Below are 24,830 nucleotides of genomic sequence, written 5' to 3' on the forward strand. Positions count from 1 at the left end.
GAGGAACGATGGCCTTTCCCCAGAGAAACAAAAGTCACCAGGCCACGTTCCTGATGTCAGTTTGCAGGAGGCACTTGGCACTGTCAAACCAGCCACAGTTGCCGGCGGTGGTACTTTTCGTCAGGGAGGCATCCTGGTCCGTGCAGAATTTCAGCAGGCAGCTGGCCACTCTGGGCCACCAGGCCCTGGACATGTACGGTGACCTTTCCCCAGAGAAACAAAAGTTACCAGGCCAGGTTCCTGATGTCAGTTTGCAGGAGGCACTTGGCACTGTCAAACCAGCCACAGTTGCCTGTGGGGGTACTTTCGGTCTGGGAGGTACCCTGATCCGTGCGGAATTTCAGCAGGCATCCGGCCACTCCGTGCCACCAGGCCCTGGACACGAACCATGGCCTTTCCCCAGAGAAACAAAAGTTACCAGGCCAGGTTCCTGATGTCAGTTTGCAGGAGGAACTTGGCACTGTCAAACCAGCCACTATGGCCTCTGGCGGCACCTTCCATCTAGGCGGTATCCTCATCCGTTCGGAATTTCAGCAGGCAGTCGGCCACTCCGGGCCACCCGGCCCTGGATAGGAACGATGGCCTTCCCCCAGAGAAACAAAAGTCACCAGGCCAGGTTCCTGATGTCAGTTTGCAGGAGGCACTTGGCACTGTCAAACCAGCCACAGTTGCCTGTGGGGGCACTTTTCATCTGGGAGGCATCCTGATCCGTTCGGAATTTCAGCAGGCAGCCGGCCACTCCGGGCCACCAGGCCCTGGACATGAACCATGTCCTTTCCCCAGAGAAACAAAAGTCACCAGGCCAGGTTCCTGATGTCAGTTTGCAGGAGGCACTTGGCACTGTCAAACCAGCCACAGTTGCCTGTGGGGGCACTTTTCATCTGGGAGGCATCCTGATCCGTTCAGAATTTCAGCAGGCAGCCGGCCACTCCGGGCCACCAGGCCCTGGACATGAACCATGTCCTTTCCCCAGAGAAACAAAAGTCACCAGGCCAGGTTCCTGATGTCAGTTTGCAGGAGGCACTTGGCACTGTCAAACCAGCCACAGTTGCCTGTGGGTGCTCCTTTCATCTGGGAGGTATCCTGATCCGTGCGGAATTTCAGCAGGCATCCGGCCACTCCGTGCCACCGGGCCCTGGACACGAACCATGGCCTTTCCCCAGAGAAACAAGTCACCAGGCCAGGTTCCCGATGCCAGTTTGCAGGAGGCACTTGGCACTGTCAAACCAGCCACAGTTGCCTGTGGGGGTACTTTCGGTCTGGGAGGTATCCTGATCCGTGCGGAATTTCAGCAGGCAGCCGGCCACTCCGTGCCACCAGGCCCTGGACACGAACCATGGCCTTTCCCCAGAGAAACAAAAGTTACCAGGCCAGGTTCCTGATGTCAGTTTGCAGGAGGAACTTGGCACTGTCAAACCAGCCACTATGGCCTCTGGCGGCACCTTCCATCTAGGCGGTATCCTCATCCGTTCGGAATTTCAGCAGGCAGTCGGCCACTCCGGGCCACCCGGCCCTGGATAGGAACGATGGCCTTTCCCCAGAGAAACAAAAGTCACCAGGCCAGGTTCCTGATGTCAGTTTGCAGGAGGCACTTGGCACTGTCAAACCAGCCACAGCTGCCTGTGGGTGCTCCTTTCATCTGGGAGGCATCCTGATCCGTGCGGAATTTCAGCAGGCATCCGGCCACTCCGTGCCACCGGGCCCTGGACACGAACCATGGCCTTTCCCCAGAGAAACAAGCCACCAGGCCAGGTTCCAGATGCCAGTTTGCAGGAGGCACTTGGCACTGTCAAACTAGGCACAGTAGCCTGTGGTGGCAACTTGCATCTGGGCGGCATCCTGATCCGTGCGAAATTTCAGCAGGCAGCGGGCCACTCCGGGCCTACGGGTCCAGGATATGAAAGATGGCCTTTCCCCAGAGAAACAAAAGTCACCAGGCCAGGTTCCTGATGTCAGTTTGCAGGAGGCACTTGGCACTGTCAAACCAGTCACTGTTGCATATGGTGGTACTTTCGGTCCGGGAGGTGTCCTGGTCCGTGCGGAATTTCAGCTGGCGGCCGGCCAGTCCGGGCCACCAGGCCCTGGACATGTACGATGGCCTGGCCCCAGAGAAACAAAAGTCACCAGGCCAGGTTCCTGATGTCAGTTTGCAGGAGGCACTAGGCACTGTCAAACCAGACACAGTTGCCTGTGGGGGCTCCTTTCATCTGGGAGCTATCCTGATTCGTGCGGAATTTCAGCAGGCAGCCGGCCACTCCGGGCCACCGGGCCCTGGAGAGGAACGATGGCCTTTCCCCAGAGAAACAAAAGTCACCAGGCCACGTTCCTGATGTCAGTTTGCAGGAGGCACTTGGCACTGTCAAACCAGCCACAGTTGCCGGCGGTGGTACTTTTCGTCAGGGAGGCGTCCTGGTCCGTGCAGAATTTCAGCAGGCAGCCGGCCACTCCGGGCCACCAGGCCCTGGACATGTACGGTGACCTTTCCCCAGAGAAACAAAAGTTACCAGGCCAGGTTCCTGATGTCAGTTTGCAGGAGGCACTTGGCACTGTCAAACCAGCCACAGTTGCCTGTGGGGGTACTTTCGGTCTGGGAGGCACCCTGATCCGTGCGGAATTTCAGCAGGCATCCGGCCACTCCGTGCCACCAGGCCCTGGACACGAACCATGGCCTTTCCCCAGAGAAACAAAAGTTACCAGGCCAGGTTCCTGATGTCAGTTTGCAGGAGGAACTTGGCACTGTCAAACCAGCCACTATGGCCTCTGGCGGCACCTTCCATCTAGGCGGTATCCTCATCCGTTCGGAATTTCAGCAGGCAGTCGGCCACTCCGGGCCACCCGGCCCTGGATAGGAACGATGGCCTTCCCCCAGAGAAACAAAAGTCACCAGGCCAGGTTCCTGATGTCAGTTTGCAGGAGGCACTTGGCACTGTCAAACCAGCCACAGTTGCCTGTGGGGGCACTTTTCATCTGGGAGGCATCCTGATCCGTTCGGAATTTCAGCAGGCAGCCGGCCACTCCGGGCCACCAGGCCCTGGACATGAACCATGTCCTTTCCCCAGAGAAACAAAAGTCACCAGGCCAGGTTCCTGATGTAAGTTTGCAGGAGGCACTTGGCACTGTCAAACCAGCCACAGTTGCCTGTGGGGGCACGTTGCATCTGGGTCGTATCCTCATCCGTGCAGTATTTAAGCAGGCAGCCGGCGACTCCGGTCTTACGTGTCCAGGATATGAACCATGGCCTTTCCCCAGAGAAACAAAAGTCACCAGGCCAGGTTCCTGATGTCAGTTTGCAGGAGGCACTTGGCACTGCCAAACCAGACACAGTTGCCTGTGGGGGCTCCTTTCATCTGGGAGGTGTCCTGATCCGTGCGGAATTTCAGCAGGCAGCCAGGTACTCCGGGCCGCCAGGCCCTGGACATGAATCATGGCCTTTCCCCAGAGAAACAAAAGTCACCAGGCCAGGTTCCTGATGTCAGTTTGCAGGAGGCACTTGGCACTGTCAAACCAGCCACAGTTGCCTTTGGTGGTACTATCGGTCAGGGAGGCATCCTGGTCCGTGCGGAATTTCAGCAGGCAGCCGGCCACTCCGGGCCACCAGGCCCTGGACATGTACGGTGACCTTTCCCCAGAGAAACAAAAGTTACCAGGCCAGGTTCCTGATGTCAGTTTGCAGGAGGCACTTGGAATTGTCAAACCAGCCACAGTTGCCTGTGGGGGTACTTTCGGTCTGGGAGGTATCCTGATCCGTGCGGAATTTCAGCAGGCATCCGGCCACTCCGTGCCACCAGGCCCTGGACACGAACCATGGCCTTTCCCCAGAGAAACAAAAGTTACCAGGCCAGGTTCCTGATGTCAGTTTTCAGGAGGAACTTGGCACTGTCAAACCAGCCACTATGGCCTCTGTCGGCACCTTCCATCTAGGCGGTATCCTCATCCGTTCGGAATTTCAGCAGGCAGTCGGCCACTCCGGGCCACCCGGCCCTGGATAGGAACGATGGCCTTTCCCCAGAGAAACAAAAGTCACCAGGCCAGGTTCCTGATGTCAGTTTGCAGGAGGCACTTGGCACTGTCAAACCAGCCACAGTTGCCTGTGGGTGCTCCTTTCATCTGGGAGGTATCCTGATCCGTGCGGAATTTCAGCAGGCATCCGGCCACTCCGTGCCACCGGGCCCTGGACACGAACCATGGCCTTTCCCCAGAGAAACAAGTCACCAGGCCAGGTTCCCGATGCCAGTTTGCAGGAGGCACTTGGCACTGTCAAACTAGGCACAGTAGCCTGTGGTGGTACTATCGGTCTGGGAGGTATCCCGATCCGTTCGGAATTTCAGCAGGCAGCCGGCCACTCCGGGCCACCAGGCCCTGGACATGAACTATGTCCTTTCCCCAGAGAAACAAAAGTTACCAGGCCAGGTTCCTGATGCCAGTTTGCAGGAGGCACTTGGCACTGTCAAACCAGCCACAGTTGCCTGTGGGTGCTCCTTTCATCTGGGAGGCATCCTGATCCGTGCGGAATTTCAGCAGGCATCCGGCCACTCCGTGCCACCGGGCCCTGGACAAGAACCATGGCCTTTCCCCAGAGAAACAAGTCACCAGGCCAGGTTCCAGATGCCAGTTTGCAGGAGGCACTTGGCACTGTCAAACCAGCCACAGTTGCCTGTGGGGGCACGTTGCATCTGGGTCGTATCCTCATCCGTGCAGTATTTAAGCAGGCAGCCGGCGACTCCGGTCTTACGTGTCCAGGATATGAACCATGGCCTTTCCCCAGAGAAACAAAAGTCACCAGGCCACGTTCCTGATGTCAGTTTGCAGGAGGCACTTGGCACTGTCAAACCATCCACAGTACCCTTTTGGGGCTCCTTTCATCTGTGAGGTATCCTGATCCGTGCGGAATTTCAGCAGGCAGCCAGGTACTCCGGGCCGCCAGGCCCTGGACATGAATCATGGCCTTTCCCCAGAGAAACAAAAGTCACCAGGCCAGGTTCCTGATGTCAGTTTGCAGGAGGCACTTGGCACTGTCAAACCAGCCACAGTTGCCTTTGGTGGTACTATCGGTCAGGGAGGCATCCTGGTCCGTGCGGAATTTCAGCAGGCAGCCGGCCACTCCGGGCCACCAGGCCCTGGACATGTACGGTGACCTTTCCCCAGAGAAACAAAAGTTACCAGGCCAGGTTCCTGATGTCAGTTTGCAGGAGGCACTTGGCACTGTCAAACCAGCCACAGTTGCCTGTGGGGGTACTTTCGGTCTGGGAGGTATCCTGATCCGTGCGGAATTTCAGCAGGCAGCCGGCCACTCCGTGCCACCAGGCCCTGGACACGAACCATGGCCTTTCCCCAGAGAAACAAAAGTTACCAGGCCAGGTTCCTGATGTCAGTTTGCAGGAGGAACTTGGCACTGTCAAACCAGCCACTATGGCCTCTGGCGGCACCTTCCATCTAGGCGGTATCCTCATCCGTTCGGAATTTCAGCAGGCAGTCGGCCACTCCGGGCCACCCGGCCCTGGATAGGAACCATGTCCTTTCCCCAGAGAAACAAAAGTTACCAGGCCAGGTTCCTGATGTCAGTTTGCAGGAGGCACTTGGCACTGTCAAACCAGCCACAGTTGCCTGTGGGGGTACTTTCGGTCTGGGAGGTACCCTGATCCGTGCGGAATTTCAGCAGGCATCCGGCCACTCCGTGCCACCAGGCCCTGGACACGAACCATGGCCTTTCCCCAGAGAAACAAAAGTTACCAGGCCAGGTTCCTGATGTCAGTTTGCAGGAGGAACTTGGCACTGTCAAACCAGCCACTATGGCCTCTGGCGGCACCTTCCATCTAGGCGGTATCCTCATCCGTTCGGAATTTCAGCAGGCAGTCGGCCACTCCGGGCCACCCGGCCCTGGATACGAACGATGGCCTTCCCCCAGAGAAACAAAAGTCACCAGGCCAGGTTCCTGATGTCAGTTTGCAGGAGGCACTTGGCACTGTCAAACCAGCCACAGTTGCCTGTGGGGGCACTTTTCATCTGGGAGGCATCCTGATCCGTTCGGAATTTCAGCAGGCAGCCGGCCACTCCGGGCCACCAGGCCCTGGACATGAACCATGTCCTTTCCCCAGAGAAACAAAAGTCACCAGGCCAGGTTCCTGATGTAAGTTTGCAGGAGGCACTTGGCACTGTCAAACCAGCCACAGTTGCCTGTGGGGGCACGTTGCATCTGGGTCGTATCCTCATCCGTGCAGTATTTAAGCAGGCAGCCGGCGACTCCGGTCTTACGTGTCCAGGATATGAACCATGGCCTTTCCCCAGAGAAACAAAAGTCACCAGGCCAGGTTCCTGATGTCAGTTTGCAGGAGGCACTTGGCACTGCCAAACCAGACACAGTTGCCTGTGGGGGCTCCTTTCATCTGGGAGGTGTCCTGATCCGTGCGGAATTTCAGCAGGCAGCCAGGTACTCCGGGCCGCCAGGCCCTGGACATGAATCATGGCCTTTCCCCAGAGAAACAAAAGTCACCAGGCCAGGTTCCTGATGTCAGTTTGCAGGAGGCACTTGGCACTGTCAAACCAGCCACAGTTGCCTTTGGTGGTACTATCGGTCAGGGAGGCATCCTGGTCCGTGCGGAATTTCAGCAGGCAGCCGGCCACTCCGGGCCACCAGGCCCTGGACATGTACGGTGACCTTTCCCCAGAGAAACAAAAGTTACCAGGCCAGGTTCCTGATGTCAGTTTGCAGGAGGCACTTGGAATTGTCAAACCAGCCACAGTTGCCTGTGGGGGTACTTTCGGTCTGGGAGGTATCCTGATCCGTGCGGAATTTCAGCAGGCATCCGGCCACTCCGTGCCACCAGGCCCTGGACACGAACCATGGCCTTTCCCCAGAGAAACAAAAGTTACCAGGCCAGGTTCCTGATGTCAGTTTTCAGGAGGAACTTGGCACTGTCAAACCAGCCACTATGGCCTCTGTCGGCACCTTCCATCTAGGCAGTATCCTCATCCGTTCGGAATTTCAGCAGGCAGTCGGCCACTCCGGGCCACCCGGCCCTGGATAGGAACGATGGCCTTTCCCCAGAGAAACAAAAGTCACCAGGCCAGGTTCCTGATGTCAGTTTGCAGGAGGCACTTGGCACTGTCAAACCAGCCACAGTTGCCTGTGGGTGCTCCTTTCATCTGGGAGGTATCCTGATCCGTGCGGAATTTCAGCAGGCATCCGGCCACTCCGTGCCACCGGGCCCTGGACACGAACCATGGCCTTTCCCCAGAGAAACAAGTCACCAGGCCAGGTTCCCGATGCCAGTTTGCAGGAGGCACTTGGCACTGTCAAACTAGGCACAGTAGCCTGTGGTGGTACTATCGGTCTGGGAGGTATCCTGATCCGTTCGGAATTTCAGCAGGCAGCCGGCCACTCCGGGCCACCAGGCCCTGGACATGAACTATGTCCTTTCCCCAGAGAAACAAAAGTTACCAGGCCAGGTTCCTGATGCCAGTTTGCAGGAGGCACTTGGCACTGTCAAACCAGCCACAGTTGCCTGTGGGGGCAACTTGCATCTGGGCGGCATCCTGATCCGTGCGAAATTTCAGCAGGCAGCGGGCCACTCCGGGCCTACGGGTCCAGGATATGAAAGATGGCCTTTCCCCAGAGAAACAAAAGTCACCAGGCCAGGTTCCTGATGTCAGTTTGCAGGAGGCACTTGGCACTGTCAAACCAGTCACTGTTGCATATGGTGGTACTTTCGGTCCGGGAGGTGTCCTGGTCCGTGCGGAATTTCAGCTGGCCACCGGCCAGTCCGGGCCACCAGGCCCTGGACATTTACGATGGCCTGGCCCCAGAGAAACAAAAGTCACCAGGCCAGGTTCCTGATGTCAGTTTGCAGGAGGCACTAGGCACTGTCAAACCAGACACAGTTGCCTGTGGAGGCTCCTTTCATCTGGGAGCTATCCTGATTCGTGCGGAATTTCAGCAGGCAGCCGGCCACTCCGGGCCACCGGGCCCTGGAGAGGAACGATGGCCTTTCCCCAGAGAAACAAAAGTCACCAGGCCAGGTTCCTGATGTCAGTTTGCAGGAGGCACTTGGCACTGTCAAACCAGCCACAGTTGCCGGCGGTGGTACTTTTCGTCAGGGAGGCATCCTGGTCCGTGCAGAATTTCAGCAGGCAGCCGGCCACTCCGGGCCACCAGGCCCTGGACATGTACGGTGACCTTTCCCCAGAGAAACAAAAGTTACCAGGCCAGGTTCCTGATGTCAGTTTGCAGGAGGCACTTGGCACTGTCAAACCAGCCACAGTTGCCTGTGGGGGTACTTTCGGTCTGGGAGGTACCCTGATCCGTGCGGAATTTCAGCAGGCATCCGGCCACTCCGTGCCACCAGGCCCTGGACACGAACCATGGCCTTTCCCCAGAGAAACAAAAGTTACCAGGCCAGGTTCCTGATGTCAGTTTGCAGGAGGCCCTTGGCACTGTCAAACCAGCCACTATGGCCTCTGGCGGCACCTTCCATCTAGGCGGTATCCTCATCCGTTCGGAATTTCAGCAGGCAGTCGGCCACTCCGGGCCACCCGGCCCTGGATAGGAACGATGGCCTTCCCCCAGAGAAACAAAAGTCACCAGGCCAGGTTCCTGATGTCAGTTTGCAGGAGGCACTTGGCACTGTCAAACCAGCCACAGTTGCCTGTGGGGGCACTTTTCATCTGGGAGGCATCCTGATCCGTTCGGAATTTCAGCAGGCAGCCGGCCACTCCGGGCCACCAGGCCCTGGACATGAACCATGTCCTTTCCCCAGAGAAACAAAAGTCACCAGGCCAGGTTCCTGATGTAAGTTTGCAGGAGGCACTTGGCACTGTCAAACCAGCCACAGTTGCCTGTGGGGGCACTTTTCATCTGGGAGGCATCCTGATCCGTTCGGAATTTCAGCAGGCAGCCGGCCACTCCGGGCCACCAGGCCCTGGACATGAACCATGTCCTTTCCCCAGAGAAACAAAAGTCACCAGGCCAGGTTCCTGATGTCAGTTTGCAGGAGGCACTTGGCACTGTCAAACCAGCCACAGTTGCCTGTGGGTGCTCCTTTCATCTGGGAGGTATCCTGATCCGTGCGGAATTTCAGCAGGCATCCGGCCACTCCGTGCCACCGGGCCCTGGACACGAACCATGGCCTTTCCCCAGAGAAACAAGTCACCAGGCCAGGTTCCCGATGCCAGTTTGCAGGAGGCACTTGGCACTGTCAAACTAGGCACAGTAGCCTGTGGTGGTACTATCGGTCTGGGATGTATCCTGATCCGTTCGGAATTTCAGCAGGCAGCCGGCCACTCCGGGCCACCAGGCCCTGGACATGAACCATGTCCTTTCCCCAGAGAAACAAAAGTCACCAGGCCAGGTTCCTGATGTCAGTTTGCAGGAGGCACTTGGCACTGTCAAACCAGCCACAGTTGCCTGTGGGGGCAACTTGCATCTGGGCGGCATCCTGATCCGTGCGAAATTTCAGCAGGCAGCCGGCCACTCCGGGCCTACGGGTCCAGGATATGAAAGATGGCCTTTCCCCAGAGAAACAAAAGTCACCAGGCCAGGTTCCTGATGTCAGTTTGCAGGAGGCACTTGGCACTGTCAAACCAGCCACAGTTGCCTGTGGGGGTACTTTCGGTCTGGGAGGTATCCTGATCCGTGCGGAATTTCAGCAGGCAGCCGGCCACTCCGTGCCACCAGGCCCTGGACACGAACCATGGCCTTTCCCCAGAGAAACAAAAGTTACCAGGCCAGGTTCCTGATGTCAGTTTGCAGGAGGAACTTGGCACTGTCAAACCAGCCACTATGGCCTCTGGCGGCACCTTCCATCTAGGCGGTATCCTCATCCGTTCGGAATTTCAGCAGGCAGTCGGCCACTCCGGGCCACCCGGCCCTGGATAGGAACGATGGCCTTTCCCCAGAGAAACAAAAGTCACCAGGCCAGGTTCCTGATGTCAGTTTGCAGGAGGCACTTGGCACTGTCAAACCAGCCACAGCTGCCTGTGGGTGCTCCTTTCATCTCGGAGGCATCCTGATCCGTGCGGAATTTCAGCAGGCATCCGGCCACTCCGTGCCACCGGGCCCTGGAAACGAACCATGGCCTTTCCCCAGAGAAACAAGTCACCAGGCCAGGTTCCAGATGCCAGTTTGCAGGAGGAACTTGGCACTGTCAAACTAGGCACAGTTGCCTGTGGGGGCTCCTTTCATCTGGGAGCTATCCTGATTCGTGCGGAATTTCAGCAGGCAGCCGGCCACTCCGGGCCACCGGGCCCTGGAGAGGAACGATGGCCTTTCCCCAGAGAAACAAAAGTCACCAGGCCACGTTCCTGATGTCAGTTTGCAGGAGGCACTTGGCACTGTCAAACCAGCCACAGTTGCCTGCGGTGGTACTTTTCGTCAGGGAGGCATCCTGGTCCGTGCAGAATTTCAGCAGGCAGCCGGCCACTCCGGGCCACCAGGCCCTGGACATGTACGGTGACCTTTCCCCAGAGAAACAAAAGTTACCAGGCCAGGTTCCTGATGTCAGTTTGCAGGAGGCACTTGGCACTGTCAAACCAGCCACAGTTGCCTGTGGTGGTACTTTCGGTCTGGGAGGTACCCTGATCCGTGCGGAATTTCAGCAGGCATCCGGCCACTCCGTGCCACCAGGCCCTGGACACGAACCATGGCCTTTCCCCAGAGAAACAAAAGTTACCAGGCCAGGTTCCTGATGTCAGTTTGCAGGAGGAACTTGGCACTGTCAAACCAGCCACTATGGCCTCTGGCGGCACCTTCCATCTAGGCGGTATCCTCATCCGTTCGGAATTTCAGCAGGCAGTCGGCCACTCCGGGCCACCCGGCCCTGGATAGGAACGATGTCCTTCCCCCAGAGAAACAAAAGTCACCAGGCCAGGTTCCTGATGTCAGTTTGCAGGAGGCACTTGACACTGTCAAACCAGCCACAGTTGCCTGTGGGGGCACTTTTCATCTGGGAGGCATCCTGATCCGTTCGGAATTTCAGCAGGCAGCCGGCCACTCCGGGCCACCAGGCCCTGGACATGAACCATGTCCTTTCCCCAGAGAAACAAAAGTCACCAGGCCAGGTTCCTGATGTAAGTTTGCAGGAGGCACTTGGCACTGTCAAACCAGCCACAGTTGCCTTTGGTGGTACTATCGGTCAGGGAGGCATCCTGGTCCGTGCGGAATTTCAGCAGGCAGCCGGCCACTCTGGGCCACCAGGCCCTGGACATGTACGGTGACCTTTCCCCAGAGAAACAAAAGTTACCAGGCCAGGTTCCTGATGTCAGTTTGCAGGAGGCACTTGGCATTGTCAAACCAGCCACAGTTGCCTGTGGGGGTACTTTCGGTCTGGGAGGTATCCTGATCCGTGCGGAATTTCAGCAGGCATCCGGCCACTCCGTGCCACCAGGCCCTGGACACGAACCATGGCCTTTCCCCAGAGAAACAAAAGTTACCAGGCCAGGTTCCTGATGTCAGTTTTCAGGAGGAACTTGGCACTGTCAAACCAGCCACTATGGCCTCTGTCGGCACCTTCCATCTAGGCGGTTTCCTCATCCGTTCGGAATTTCAGCAGGCAGTCGGCCACTCCGGGCCACCCGGCCCTGGATAGGAACGATGGCCTGGCCCCAGAGAAACAAAAGTCACCAGGCCAGGTTCCTGATGTCAGTTTGCAGGAGGCACTTGGCACTGTCAAACCAGCCACAGTTGCCTGTGGGTGCTCCTTTCATCTGGGAGGTATCCTGATCCGTGCGGAATTTCAGCAGGCATCCGGCCACTCCGTGCCACCGGGCCCTGGACACGAACCATGGCCTTTCCCCAGAGAAGCAAGTCACCAGGCCAGGTTCCCGATGCCAGTTTGCAGGAGGCACTTGGCACTGTCAAACTAGGCACAGTAGCCTGTGGTGGTACTATCGGTCTGGGATGTATCCTGATCCGTTCGGAATTTCAGCAGGCAGCCGGCCACTCCGGGCCACCAGGCCCTGGACATGAACCATGTCCTTTCCCCAGAGAAACAAAAGTCACCAGGCCAGGTTCCTGATGTCAGTTTGCAGGAGGCACTTGGCACTGTCAAACCAGCCACAGTTGCCTGTGGGGGCAACTTGCATCTGGGCGGCATCCTGATCCGTGCGAAATTTCAGCAGGCAGCGGGCCACTCCGGGCCTACGGGTCCAGGATATGAAAGATGGCCTTTCCCCAGAGAAACAAAAGTCACCAGGCCAGGTTCCTGATGTCAGTTTGCAGGAGGCACTTGGCACTGTCAAACCAGTCACTGTTGCATATGGTGGTAATTTCGGTCCGGGAGGTATCCTGGTCCGTGCGGAATTTCAGCAGGCAGCCGGCCACTCCGGGCCACCAGGCCCTGGACATGTACGGTGACCTTTCCCCAGAGAAACAAAAGTTACCAGGCCAGGTTCCTGATGTCAGTTTGCAGGAGGCACTTGGCACTGTCAAACCAGCCACAGTTGCCTGTGGGGGTACTTTCGGTCTGGGAGGTATCCTGATCCGTGCGGAATTTCAGCAGGCATCCGGCCACTCCGTGCCACCAGGCCCTGGACACGAACCATGGCCTTTCCCCAGAGAAACAAAAGTTACCAGGCCAGGTTCCTGATGTCAGTTTTCAGGAGGAACTTGGCACTGTCAAACCAGCCACTATGGCCTCTGGCGGCACCTTCCATCTAGGCGGTATCCTCATCCGTTCGGAATTTCAGCAGGCAGTCGGCCACTCCGGGCCACCCGGCCCTGGATAGGAACGATGGCCTTTCCCCAGAGAAACAAAAGTCACCAGGCCAGGTTCCTGATGTCAGTTTGCAGGAGGCACTTGGCACTGTCAAACCAGCCACAGTTGCCTGTGGGTGCTCCTTTCATCTGGGAGGTATCCTGATCCGTGCGGAATTTCAGCAGGCATCCGGCCACTCCGTGCCACCGGGCCCTGGACAAGAAGCATAGCCTTTCCCCAGAGAAACAAGTCACCAGGCCAGGTTCCCGATGCCAGTTTGCAGGAGGCACTTGGCACTGTCAAACTAGGCACAGTAGCCTGTGGTGGTACTATCGGTCTGGGATGTATCCTGATCCGTTCGGAATTTCAGCAGGCAGCCGGCCACTCCGGGCCACCAGGCCCTGGACATGAACCATGTCCTTTCCCCAGAGAAACAAAAGTCACCAGGCCAGGTTCCTGATGTCAGTTTGCAGGAGGCACTTGGAACTGTCAAACCAGCCACAGTTGCCTGTGGGGGCAACTTGCATCTGGGCGGCATCCTGATCCGTGCGAAATTTCAGCAGGCAGCGGGCCACTCCGGGCCTACGGGTCCAGGATATGAAAGATGGCCTTTCCCCAGAGAAACAAAAGTCACCAGGCCAGGTTCCTGATGTCAGTTTGCAGGAGGCACTTGGCACTGTCAAACCAGTCACTGTTGCATATGGTGTTAATTTCGGTCAGGGAGGTATCCTGGTCCGTGCGGAATTTCAGCTGGCGGCCGGCCAGTCCGGGCCACCAGGCCCTGGACATGTACGATGGCCTGGCCCCAGAGAAACAAAAGTCACCAGGCCAGGTTCCTGATGTCAGTTTGCAGGAGGCACTTGGCACTGTCAAACCAGCCACAGTTGCCTTTGGTGGTACTATCGGTCTGGGAGGTAACCTGATCCCTTCGGAATTTCAGCAGGCGGCCGGCAACTACGGGCCGCCAGGCATGGGACATGTACAATGGCCTTTCCCCAGAGAAACAAAAGTCACCAGGCCAGGTTCCTGATGTCAGTTTGCAGGAGGCACTTGGCACTGTCAAACCAGCCACAGTTGCCTGCGGCGGTACTTTCGGTCAGGGAGGCATCCTGGTCCGTGCAGAATTTCAGCAGGCAGCCGGCCACTCCGGGCCACCAGGCCCTGGATATGTACGGTGACCTTTCCCCAGAGAAACAAAAGTTACCAGGCCAGGTTGCTGATGTCAGTTTGCAGGAGGCACTTGGCACTGTCAAACCAGCCACAGTTGCCTGTGGGGGTACTTTCGGTCGGGGAGGTATTCTCATCCGTGCGGAATTTCAGCAGGCATCCGGCCACTCCGTGCCACCAGGCCCTGGACACGAGCCATGGCCTTTCCCCAGAGAAACAAAAGTTACCAGGCCAGGTTCCTGATGTCAGTTTGCAGGAGGAACTTGGCACTGTCAAACCTGCCACTATGGCCTCTGGCGGCACCTTCCATCTAGGCGGTATCCTCATCCGTTCGGAATTTCAGCAGGCATCCGGCCACTCCGTGCCACCAGGCCCTGGACACGAGCCATGGCCTTTCCCCAGAGAAACAAAAGTCACCAGGCCAGGTTCCCGATGCCAGTTTGCAGGAGGCACTTGGCACTGTCAAACTAGGCACAGTAGCCTGTGGTGGTACTATCGGTCTGGGAGGTATCCTGATCCGTTCGGAATTTCAGCAGGCAGCCGGCCACTCCGGGCCACCAGGCCCTGGACATGAACCATGTCCTTTCCCCAGAGAAACAAAAGTCACCAGGCCAGGTTCCTGATGTCAGTTTGCAGGAGGCACTTGACACTGTCAAACCAGCCACAGTTGCCTGTGGGTGCTCCTTTCATCTGGGAGGTATCCTGATCCGTGCGGAATTTCAGCAGGCATCCGGCCACTCCGTGCCACCGGGCCCTGGACACGAACCATGGCCTTTCCCTAGAGAAACAAGTCACCAGGCCAGGTTCCTGATGGCAGTTTGCAGGAGGCACTTGGCACTGTCAAACCAGACACAGTTGCCTGTGGGGGCTCCTTTCATCTGGGAGGTATCCTGATCCGTGCGGAATTTCAGCAGGCAGCCAGGTACTCCGGGCCGCCAGGCCCTGGACATGAATCATGGCCTTTCCCCAGAGAAACAAAAGTCACCAGGCCAGGTTCCTGATGTCAGTTTGCAGGAGGCACTTGGCACTGTCAAACCAGCCACAGTTGCCTGTGGGGGTACTTTCGGTCGGGGAGGTATTCTCATCCGTGCGGAATTTCAGCAGGCATCCGGCCACTCCGTGCCACCAGGCCCTGGACACGAACCATGGCCTTTCCCCAGAGAAACAAAAGTTACCAGGCCAGGTTCCTGATGTCAGTTTGCAGGAGGAACTTGGCACTGTCAAACCAGCCACTATGGCCTCTGGCGGCACCTTCCATCTAGGCGGTATCCTCATCCGTTCGGAATTTCAGCAGGCAGTCGGCCACTCCGGGCCACCCGGCCCTGGATAGGAACGATGGCCTTCCCCCAGTGAAACAAAAGTCACCAGGCCAGGTTCCTGATGTCAGTTTGCAGGAGGCACTTGGCTCTGTCAAACCAGCCACAGTTGCCTGTGGGGGCACTTTTCATCTGGGAGGCATCCTGATCCGTTCGGAATTTCAGCAGGCAGCCGGCCACTCCGGGCCACCAGGCCCTGGACATGAACCATGTCCTTTCTCCAGAGAAACAAAAGTCACCAGGCCAGGTTCCTGATGTAAGTTTGCAGGAGGCACTTGGCACTGTCAAACCAGCCACAGTTGCCTGTGGGGGCACGTTGCATCTGGGTCGTATCCTCATCCGTGCAGTATTTAAGCAGGCATCTGGCGACTCCGGTCTTACGTGTCCAGGATATGAACCATGGCCTTTCCCCAGAGAAACAAAAGTCACCAGGCCAGGTTCCTGATGTCAGTTTGCAGGAGGCACTTGGCACTGCCAAACCAGACACAGTTGCCTGTGGGGGCTCCTTTCATCTGGGAGGTATCCTGATCCGTGCGGAATTTCAGCAGGCAGCAAGGTACTCCGGGCCGCCAGGCCCTGGACATGAATCATGGCCTTTCCCCAGAGAAACAAAAGTCACCAGGCCAGGTTCCTGATGTCAGTTTGCAGGAGGAACTTGGCACTGTCAAACCTGCCACTATGGCCTCTGGCGGCACCTTCCATCTAGGCGGTATCCTCATCCGTTCGGAATTTCAGCAGGCAGTCGGCCACTCCGGGCCACCCGGCCCTGGATAGGAACGATGGCCTTTCCCCAGAGAAACAAAAGTCACCAGGCCAGGTTCCCGATGCCAGTTTGCAGGAGGCACTTGGCACTGTCAAACTAGGCACAGTAGCCTGTGGTGGTACTATCGGTCTGGGAGGTATCCTGATCCGTTCTGAATTTCAGCAGGCAGCCGGCCACTCCGGGCCACCAGGCCCTGGACATGAACCATGTCCTTTCCCCAGAGAAACAAAAGTCACCAGGCCAGGTTCCTGATGTCAGTTTGCAGGAGGCACTTGACACTGTCAAACCAGCCACAGTTGCCTGTGGGTGCTCCTTTCTTCTGGGAGGTATCCTGATCCGTGCGGAATTTCAGCAGGCATCCGGCCACTCCGTGCCACCGGGCCCTGGACACGAACCATGGCCTTTCCCCAGAGAAACAAGTCACCAGGCCAGGTTCCTGATGTCAGTTTGCAGGAGGCACTTGGCACTGTCAAACCAGCCACAGTTGCCTGTGGGGCCAACTTGCATCTGGGCGGCATCCTGATCCGTGCGGAATTTCAGCAGGCAGCGGGCCACTCCGGGCCTACGGGTCCAGGATATGAAAGATGGCCTTTCCCCAGAGAAGCAAAAGTCACCAGGCCAGGTTCCTGATGTCAGTTTGCAGGAGGCACTTGGCACTGTCAAACCAGTCACTGTTGCATATGGTGGTACTTTCGGTCCGGGAGCTATCCTGATTCGTGCGGAATTTCAGCAGGCAGCCGGCCACTCCGGGCCACCGGGCCCTGGAGAGGAACGATGGCCTTTCCCCAGAGAAACAAAAGTCACCAGGCCAGGTTCCTGATGTAAGTTTGCAGGAGGCACTTGGCACTGTCAAACCAGCCACAGTTGCCTGTGGGGGCACGTTGCATCTGGGTCGTATCCTCATCCGTGCAGTATTTAAGCAGGCATCTGGCGACTCCGGTCTTACGTGTCCAGGATATGAACCATGGCCTTTCCCCAGAGAAACAAAAGTCACCAGGCCAGGTTCCTGATGTCAGTTTGCAGGAGGCACTTGGCACTGCCAAACCAGACACAGTTGCCTTTGGTGGTACTATCGGTCTGGGAGGTAACCTGATCCCTTCGGAATTTCAGCAGGCGGCCGGCAACTACGGGCCGCCAGGCATGGGACATGTACGGTGACCTTTCCCCAGAGAAACAAAAGTTACCAGGCCAGGTTCCTGATGTCAGTTTGCAGGAGGCACTTGGCACTGTCAAACCAGCCACTGTGGCCTCTGGCGGCACCTTGCATCTAGGCGGTATCCTGATCCCTTCGGAATTTCAGCAGGCAGTCGGCCACTCCGGGCCACCAGGCCCTGGATAGGAACGATGGCCTTTCCCCAGAGAAACAAAAGTCACCAGGCCAGGTTCCTGATGTCAGTTTGCAGGAGGCACTTGGCACTGTCAAACCAGTCACAGTTGCATATGGTGGTACTTTCGGTCCGGGAGGTATCCTGATCCGTGCGGAATTACAGCTGGCGGCCGGCCAGTCCGGGCCACCAGGCCCTGGACATGTACGATGGCCTGGCCCCAGAGAAACAAAAGTCACCAGGCCAGGTTCCTGATGTCAGTTTGCAGGAGGCACTTGGCACTGTCAAACCAGACATAGTTGCCTGTGGGGGCAACTTGCATCTGGGCGGCATCCTGATCCGTGCGGAATTTCAGCAGGCAGCTGGCCACTCCGGGCCTACGGGTCCAGGATATGAACGATGGCCTTTCCCCAGAGAAACAAAAGTCACCAGGCCAGGTTCCTGATGTCAGTTTGCAGGAGGCACTTGGCACTGTCAAACCAGCCACAGGTGCCTGTGGGGGTACTTTCGGTCTGGGAGGTATCCTGATCCGTGCGGAATTTCAGCAGGCACCCGGCCACTCCGTGCCACTGGGCCCTGGACACGAACCATGGCCTTTCCCCAGAGAAACAAAAGTCACCAGGCCTGGTTCCTGATGTCAGTTTGCAGGAGGCACTTGGCACTGTCAAACCAGCCACTGTTCCCTTTTGAGGCTCCTTTCATCTGGGAGCTATACTGATCCATGCGGAATTTCCGCAGGCAGCCGGCCACTCCGGGCCACCGGGCACTGGAGAGGAACGATGGCCTTTCCCCAGAGAAACAAAAGTCACCAGGCCAGGTACCTGATGTCAGTTTGCAGGAGGCACTTGGCACTGTCAAACCAGCCACAGTTGCCTTTGGTGGTACTATCGGTCTGGGAGGCATCCTGATCCGTGCGGAATTTCAGCAGGCAGCCGGCCACTCCGGGCCACCAGGCCCTGGACATGTACGGTGACCTTTCCCCAGAGAAACAAAAGTCACCAGGCCAGGTTCCTGATGTCAGTTTGCAGGAGGCACTTGGCACTGTCAAACCAACCACAGCTGCCTGTGGCGGCATTTTTCATCTGGGAGGCATCCTGATCCGTTCGGAATTTCAGCAGGCAGCCGGCCACTCCGGGCCACCAGGCCCTGGACATGATCCATGTGCTTTCCCCAGAGAAACAAAAGTCCCCACGCCAGGTTCCTGATGTCAGTTTGCAGGAGGCACTTGGCACTGTCAAACCAGCCACAGTTGCCTGTGGGGGCAACTTGCATCTGGGCGGCATCCTGATCCGTGCGGAATTTCAGCAGGCAGCTGGCCACTCCGGGCCTACGGGTCCAGGATATGAACGATGGCCTTTCTGCAGAGAAACAAAAGTCACCAGGCCAGGTTCCTGATGTCAGTTTGCAGGAGGCACTTGGCACTGTCAAACCAGCCACAGTTGCCTGTGGTGGTACTTTCGGTCAGGGAGGCATCCTGATCCGTGCGGAATTTCAGCAGGCAGCCGGCCACTCCGGGCCACCAGGCCCTGGACATGTACGGTGACCTTTCCCCAGAGAAACAAAAGTTACCAGGCCAGGTTCCTGATGTCAGTTTGCAGGAGGCACTTGGCACTGTCAAACCAGCCACTATGGCCTCTGGCGGCACCTTGCATCTAGGCGGTATCCTGATCCGTGAGGAATTTCAGCAGGCAGCTGGCCACTCCGGGCCTACGGGTCCAGGATATGAACGATGGCCTTTCCGCAGAGAAACAAAAGTCACCAGGCCAGGTTCCTGATGTCAGTTTGCAGGAGGCACTTGGCACTGTCAAACCAGCCACAGTTGCCTGTGGGGGCAACTTGCATCTGGGCGGCATCCTGATCCGTGCGGAATTTCAGCAGGCAGCCGGCCACTCCGGGCCACCGGACACTGGAGAGGAACGATGGCCTTTCCCCAGAGAAACAAAAGTCACCAGGCCAGGTTCCTGATGTCAGTTTGCAGGAGGCACTTGGCACTGTCAAACCAGCCACAGTTGCCTGTGGTGGTACTATCGGTCTGGGAGGCATCCTGATCCGTTTGGAATTTCAGCAGGCAGCCGGCCACACCGGGCCGCCAGGCCCTGGACACGTACAATGGCCTTTCCCCAGAGAAACAAAAGTCACCAGGCCAGGTTCCTGATGTCAGTTTGCAGGAGGCACTTGGCACTGTCAAACCAGCCACAGTTGCCTGTGGGGGCACGTTGCATCTGGGTCGTATCCTCATCCGTGCAGTATTTAAGCAGGCAGCCGGCGACTCCGGTCTTACGTGTCCAGGATATGAACCATGGCCTTTCCCCAGAGAAACAAAAGTCACCAGGCCAGGTTCCTGATGTCAGTTTGCAGGAGGCACTTGGCACTGCCAAACCAGACACAGTTGCCTGTGGGGGCTCCTTTCATCTGGGAGGTATCCTGATCCGTGCGGAATTTCAGCAGGCAGCAAGGTACTCCGGGCCGCCAGGCCCTGGACATGAATCATGGCCTTTCCCCAGAGAAACAAAAGTCACCAGGCCAGGTTCCTGATGTCAGTTTGCAGGAGGCAGTTGGCACTGTCAAACCAGCCACAGTTGCCTTTGGTGGTACTATCGGTCAGGGAGGCATCCTGGTCCGTGCGGAATTTCAGCAGGCAGCCAGGTACTCCGGGCCGCCAGGCCCTGGACACGAACCATGGCCTTTCCCCAGAGAAACAAAAGTTACCAGGCCAGGTTCCTGATGTCAGTTTGCAGGAGGAACTTGGCACTGTCAAACCTGCCACTATGGCCTCTGGCGGCACCTTCCATCTAGGCGGTATCCTCATCCGTTCGGAATTTCAGCAGGCAGTCGGCCACTCCGGGCCACCCGGCCCTGGATAGGAACGATGGCCTTTCCCCAGAGAAACAAAAGTCACCAGGCCAGGTTCCCGATGCCAGTTTGCAGGAGGCACTTGGCACTGTCAAACTAGGCACAGTAGCCTGTGGTGGTACTATCGGTCTGGGAGGTATCCTGATCCGTTCGGAATTTCAGCAGGCAGCCGGCCACTCCGGGCCACCAGGCCCTGGACATGAACCATGTCCTTTCCCCAGAGAAACAAAAGTCACCAGGCCAGGTTCCTGATGTCAGTTTGCAGGAGGCACTTGACACTGTCAAACCAGCCACAGTTGCCTGTGGGTGCTCCTTTCATCTGGGAGGTATCCTGATCCGTGCGGAATTTCAGCAGGCATCCGGCCACTCCGTGCCACCGGGCCCTGGACACGAACCATGGCCTTTCCCCAGAGAAACAAGTCACCAGGCCAGGTTCCTGATGTCAGTTTGCAGGAGGCACTTGGCACTGTCAAACCAGCCACAGTTGCCTGTGGGGCCAACTTGCATCTGGGCGGCATCCTGATCCGTGCGGAATTTCAGCAGGCAGCGGGCCACTCCGGGCCTACGGGTCCAGGATATGAAAGATGGCCTTTCCCCAGAGAAGCAAAAGTCACCAGGCCAGGTTCCTGATGTCAGTTTGCAGGAGGCACTTGGCACTGTCAAACCAGTCACTGTTGCATATGGTGGTACTTTCGGTCCGGGAGCTATCCTGATTCGTGCGGAATTTCAGCAGGCAGCCGGCCACTCCGGGCCACCGGGCCCTGGAGAGGAACGATGGCCTTTCCCCAGAGAAACAAAAGTCACCAGGCCAGGTTCCTGATGTAAGTTTGCAGGAGGCACTTGGCACTGTCAAACCAGCCACAGTTGCCTGTGGGGGCACGTTGCATCTGGGTCGTATCCTCATCCGTGCAGTATTTAAGCAGGCATCTGGCGACTCCGGTCTTACGTGTCCAGGATATGAACCATGGCCTTTCCCCAGAGAAACAAAAGTCACCAGGCCAGGTTCCTGATGTCAGTTTGCAGGAGGCACTTGGCACTGCCAAACCAGACACAGTTGCCTTTGGTGGTACTATCGGTCTGGGAGGTAACCTGATCCCTTCGGAATTTCAGCAGGCGGCCGGCAACTACGGGCCGCCAGGCATGGGACATGTACGGTGACCTTTCCCCAGAGAAACAAAAGTTACCAGGCCAGGTTCCTGATGTCAGTTTGCAGGAGGCACTTGGCACTGTCAAACCAGCCACTGTGGCCTCTGGCGGCACCTTGCATCTAGGCGGTATCCTGATCCCTTCGGAATTTCAGCAGGCAGTCGGCCACTCCGGGCCACCAGGCCCTGGATAGGAACGATGGCCTTTCCCCAGAGAAACAAAAGTCACCAGGCCAGGTTCCTGATGTCAGTTTGCAGGAGGCACTTGGCACTGTCAAACCAGTCACAGTTGCATATGGTGGTACTTTCGGTCCGGGAGGTATCCTGATCCGTGCGGAATTACAGCTGGCGGCCGGCCAGTCCGGGCCACCAGGCCCTGGACATGTACGATGGCCTGGCCCCAGAGAAACAAAAGTCACCAGGCCAGGTTCCTGATGTCAGTTTGCAGGAGGCACTTGGCACTGTCAAACCAGACATAGTTGCCTGTGGGGGCAACTTGCATCTGGGCGGCATCCTGATCCGTGCGGAATTTCAGCAGGCAGCTGGCCACTCCGGGCCTACGGGTCCAGGATATGAACGATGGCCTTTCCCCAGAGAAACAAAAGTCACCAGGCCAGGTTCCTGATGTCAGTTTGCAGGAGGCACTTGGCACTGTCAAACCAGCCACAGGTGCCTGTGGGGGTACTTTCGGTCTGGGAGGTATCCTGATCCGTGCGGAATTTCAGCAGGCACCCGGCCACTCCGTGCCACTGGGCCCTGGACACGAACCATGGCCTTTCCCCAGAGAAACAAAAGTCACCAGGCCTGGTTCCTGATGTCAGTTTGCAGGAGGCACTTGGCACTGTCAAACCAGCCACTGTTCCCTTTTGAGGCTCCTTTCATCTGGGAGCTATACTGATCCATGCGGAATTTCCGCAGGCAGCCGGCCACTCCGGGCCACCGGGCACTGGAGAGGAACGATGGCCTTTCCCCAGAGAAACAAAAGTCACCAGGCCAGGTACCTGATGTCAGTTTGCAGGAGGCACTTGGCACTGTCAAACCAGCCACAGTTGCCTTTGGTGGTACTATCGGTCTGGGAGGCATCCTGATCCGTGCGGAATTTCAGCAGGCAGCCGGCCACTCCGGGCCACCAGGCCCTGGACATGTACGGTGACCTTTCCCCAGAGAAACAAAAGTCACCAGGCCAGGTTCCTGATGTCAGTTTGCAGGAGGCACTTGGCACTGTCAAACCAACCACAGCTGCCTGTGGCGGCATTTTTCATCTGGGAGGCATCCTGATCCGTTCGGAATTTCAGCAGGCAGCCGGCCACTCCGGGCCACCAGGCCCTGGACATGATCCATGTGCTTTCCCCAGAGAAACAAAAGTCCCCACGCCAGGTTCCTGATGTCAGTTTGCAGGAGGCACTTGGCACTGTCAAACCAGCCACAGTTGCCTGTGGGGGCAACTTGCATCTGGGCGGCATCCTGATCCGTGCGGAATTTCAGCAGGCAGCTGGCCACTCCGGGCCTACGGGTCCAGGATATGAACGATGGCCTTTCTGCAGAGAAACAAAAGTCACCAGGCCAGGTTCCTGATGTCAGTTTGCAGGAGGCACTTGGCACTGTCAAACCAGCCACAGTTGCCTGTGGTGGTACTTTCGGTCAGGGAGGCATCCTGATCCGTGCGGAATTTCAGCAGGCAGCCGGCCACTCCGGGCCACCAGGCCCTGGACATGTACGGTGACCTTTCCCCAGAGAAACAAAAGTTACCAGGCCAGGTTCCTGATGTCAGTTTGCAGGAGGCACTTGGCACTGTCAAACCAGCCACTATGGCCTCTGGCGGCACCTTGCATCTAGGCGGTATCCTGATCCGTGAGGAATTTCAGCAGGCAGCTGGCCACTCCGGGCCTACGGGTCCAGGATATGAACGATGGCCTTTCCGCAGAGAAACAAAAGTCACCAGGCCAGGTTCCTGATGTCAGTTTGCAGGAGGCACTTGGCACTGTCAAACCAGCCACAGTTGCCTGTGGGGGCAACTTGCATCTGGGCGGCATCCTGATCCGTGCGGAATTTCAGCAGGCAGCCGGCCACTCCGGGCCACCGGACACTGGAGAGGAACGATGGCCTTTCCCCAGAGAAACAAAAGTCACCAGGCCAGGTTCCTGATGTCAGTTTGCAGGAGGCACTTGGCACTGTCAAACCAGCCACAGTTGCCTGTGGTGGTACTATCGGTCTGGGAGGCATCCTGATCCGTTTGGAATTTCAGCAGGCAGCCGGCCACACCGGGCCGCCAGGCCCTGGACACGTACAATGGCCTTTCCCCAGAGAAACAAAAGTCACCAGGCCAGGTTCCTGATGTCAGTTTGCAGGAGGCACTTGGCACTGTCAAACCAGCCACAGTTGCCTGTGGGGGCACGTTGCATCTGGGTCGTATCCTCATCCGTGCAGTATTTAAGCAGGCAGCCGGCGACTCCGGTCTTACGTGTCCAGGATATGAACCATGGCCTTTCCCCAGAGAAAGAAAAGTCACCAGGCCAGGTTCCTGATGTCAGTTTGCAGGAGGCACTTGGCACTGTCAAACCATCCACAGTACCCTTTTGGGGCTCCTTTCATCTGGGAGCTATCCTGATCCGTGCGGAATTTCAGCAGGCAGCCTGCTACTCCGGGCCACCAGGCCCTGGATAGGAACGATGGCCTTTCCCCAGAGAAACAAAAGTCACCAGGCCAGGTTCCCGATGTCAGTTTGCAGGAGGCACTTGGCACTGTCAAACCAGCCACAGTTGCATATGGTGGTACTTTCGGTCCGGGAGGTATCCTGATCCGTGCGGAATTACAGCTGGCGGCCGGCCAGTCCGGGCCACCAGGCCCTGGACATGTACGATGGCCTGGCCCCAGAGAAACAAAAGTCACCAGGCCAGGTTCCTGATGTCAGTTTGCAGGAGGCACTTGGCACTGTCAAACCAGACATAGTTGCCTGTGGGGGCAACTTGCATCTGGGCGGCATCCTGATCCGTGCGGAATTTCAGCAGGCAGCTGGCCACTCCGGGCCTACGGGTCCAGGATATGAACGATGGCCTTTCCCCAGAGAAACAAAAGTCACCAGGCCAGGTTCCTGATGTCAGTTTGCAGGAGGCACTTGGCACTGTCAAACCAGCCACAGGTGCCTGTGGGGGTACTTTCGGTCTGGGAGGTATCCTGATCCGTGCGGAATTTCAGCAGGCACCCGGCCACTCCGTGCCACTGGGCCCTGGACACGAACCATGGCCTTTCCCCAGAGAAACAAAAGTCACCAGGCCTGGTTCCTGATGTCAGTTTGCAGGAGGCACTTGGCACTGTCAAACCAGCCACTGTTCCCTTTTGAGGCTCCTTTCATCTGGGAGCTATACTGATCCATGCGGAATTTCCGCAGGCAGCCGGCCACTCCGGGCCACCGGGCACTGGAGAGGAACGATGGCCTTTCCCCAGAGAAACAAAAGTCACCAGGCCAGGTACCTGATGTCAGTTTGCAGGAGGCACTTGGCACTGTCAAACCAGCCACAGTTGCCTTTGGTGGTACTATCGGTCTGGGAGGCATCCTGATCCGTGCGGAATTTCAG

Source organism: Passer domesticus, chromosome W (genome assembly GCF_036417665.1).
Source record: "Passer domesticus isolate bPasDom1 chromosome W, bPasDom1.hap1, whole genome shotgun sequence".
Taxonomy (NCBI): Eukaryota; Metazoa; Chordata; class Aves; order Passeriformes; family Passeridae; genus Passer; species Passer domesticus.